This window comes from Notothenia coriiceps, unplaced genomic scaffold, assembly GCF_000735185.1.
Source record: "Notothenia coriiceps isolate Sejong01 unplaced genomic scaffold, NC01 NC01_scaffold00024667, whole genome shotgun sequence".
In the NCBI taxonomy this organism is placed as follows: Eukaryota; Metazoa; Chordata; class Actinopteri; order Perciformes; family Nototheniidae; genus Notothenia; species Notothenia coriiceps.
In genome coordinates this window covers 179,526-182,187 of record NW_011357368.1, presented here as the reverse complement: position 1 = coordinate 182,187, position 2,662 = coordinate 179,526, and the positions used below count along the sequence as shown (strand labels likewise).

Sequence of the window (2,662 nt, the reverse complement as noted above, 5' to 3'; positions counted from 1 at the left end):
GTTTTTTGCAGTGTATATATTTAGCACATTTTAACATTATTATATGCTTACCTTTAACCTTTGTGTGCTGTATGGGTTTGTGGGACCCGTTTTCAGTGTTTACTAAAAGAAAATGTATGCAATTTAATTATTTTAACCTGCTTTATTTGGAGGGGGACCTCACATCCTCTAGGGGGTCCGGGGGCATGCACACCCGGGAGATTTATTTTTAAATGTTGAAGTTAAATGCATCAATCTGGTGCACTTTGAGCACAAAATGAATGTATGGATACAGCTCTCAACACTCATGAAAGGGAGCTGTATACTTTTCAATAATCCAAACATCTTTAGAATATGATCACAACCAATAACAAATCATTTAAACTTGCTTATTCTTATCTTATGTTACCTAGTTAGCATTCTTTCTTTTTATTTATGCATATTTTACTAATCACTCCCCTTTTAAACTTTTTTTTTTTTTTACTGTCCTATAGTACACATCGGAAGGATTTCTTACTTTATTTTTTACAACTATATTAAATAGATAAAGGTGTACTCTCGCTAGCTCTCTCGTTCTCTCTCTCTGTCTCGCTCGATCACAGAGGCTGTGTGCTCCTCCATGGCGATGACGGCTTGCGTTAAAAAATAATAATAAACATAGACCTATTTGTAAAGTGGGGGGACACAAACAGGATTTCGAAAAGTGTAACACAGTACAACTCTGCCCCTCGTGTGCTGTATAGGCTGGCACGACTAGGCTGTGTTCAATGGGGCTGATTTGTTGTGTAGATTCTGCCAGAAGGAAAATCACGGTCAAACTCCTTATGAAGTGGTGAGGTGCCGCTCCACATTGCTTTTCTTCCCGACTGCAACGCTGGTCGTGCAAATCAAGCAAGAACGTGATTGGTCGATATTCATTGTGGGGGGAGGAAGGGTGTTAGATGGATGTAGAGTTGTAGTAAGTAGATAGAGTTCGCTATGATTGAGTTTTCGTTTATGCAAAGGGTAGATCTTTTTAATTATATTTCCTTTGTTTTTTTTGGTGTATTTTTTACATTTTGGATTTGCTTGGCGAGCTACTTATTGAGGGCTTGCAAGCTACCGGTAGCTCGCGATCTATGTGTTGGAGACCCCTGGTGTACATACTTGCCAACCTTGAGACCTCAGAAATCGGGAGCATTTCAAAATTTCGGGAGAAATATGACCCCGGGAGGAAACCGGGAGAGGGCAATGAAATCGGGAGTCTCCCGCAAAAATCGGGAGGGTTGACAAGTATGACGCATAATGACAGTGAGGCTCATAGTGAGATGCATGCTCTCGACAGAGACATACAGCAGGGGACATCATTTTGGACAAGAAGTTAAAATATAACCACTGTTGTCTATCAGTGTTTAGTAAATACATTTGGTTAAAAAAGGATTAAAAGATCATAAAATGCTATGACTTTATTCCATCATTTAGGACTATGTTTGAGGTGATTCGGTGCCAAATGCACAATTAAAGAGGTTACTTTGCAAATTGAAAGACACAAAAGAGGAGATATGAGTAAATGTGTTATGCAAGTTTTTTTTGGAATAAACTTTAGATAAAATTAGGGATTACAGTTATTTTTAAGCTAGGACAGCCTGTTTGACAACCGAGAGCAAAACAAAGAATAGAATAGAATAGAATGGGAGGGATGAAAAACTCTTTAATGGTCTCACATGCAGAGCACACAGTGACATGTGTTCTCTCCTTTAACCCATCCTAGTTCCAGGAGTCTAGTACCAGGAGCGCAGCTATTGTACAGCGCCCGGAGAGCAATGGGAGTGAGGGGGGAATGGGGGTGTCCGGTGCTTTGCTCAAGGGCACCACGGCAGGGCAGGAGGTGAACTGGGACCTCGCCAAGTAGCAGTCCACACTCCATATTTAGGTCTGGTCGGGGACTTGAACCGGTGACCCTACGGCTCAAAGTCCAAGCCCCTACTGACTAGGAATTTCACTCCAAAATACAGTGAAACCAGAACATCAATACTAACTTGTGAAGGTAACCGGGTGTTCTGTGTGTAAAAGGTTTCCAGCTTCGGGATGGGAACGACTCGAATCCGAACCCGTTCCTCCACACCGAAGAGTTTCCTCAACGGGTCTGCGAAGCACCTGAAGGAGAGGAGAGAAAACATGTTTCTTCAGAAAAAAACGTCAATCTTTACAGTACAACTAACTTAAGGAGTTAATTATAATTGGGTATTTCTGCACAGCTCCATGTGAAGAAAAGGATTCACTTATATTATTAGCACTATACTATTGGATATGATTTAAAGGTCCCCTATTATACTGATTTTCATCAATATATTACAGGTCTCAGATATATCCAGAAGATGTCTCTGAAGGGTTTGGCTCCAAACACCAAACAGATCATTGTAGCATTACCCATAATCCCCTCTGTTTCAGCCCTGTTTCAAAAGTGCTGATTCTCTGTCTGTTACTTTAGATGAAAATAAGGAGCCCCTCCCCACGCCCCTCTGAGAGAGATTTGGTTACAAAGAACACAATGGTGCTCTAGGAGGAGATTCAGGTGATAAGGTGGGGGGGGGGGGGGGGTTACCTTGGTTGCTGATTGGCTAATGGTTACACAAGACAAAACATCGTGATGACATCATAAAGTGACACATGTTGATGTAGAAGAGACATGAAGGAGAAGGGA

At 41.4% G+C, this 2,662-nt stretch overlaps 1 protein-coding gene across 1 annotated transcript in view; it reads left to right on the top strand.

Moving 5' to 3' along the window:
* Window positions 1-2,662, top strand: part of crtac1b (cartilage acidic protein 1b) — a 25,195-nt gene that overhangs the window by 11,409 nt on the left and 11,124 nt on the right. The window lies entirely within an intron of this gene.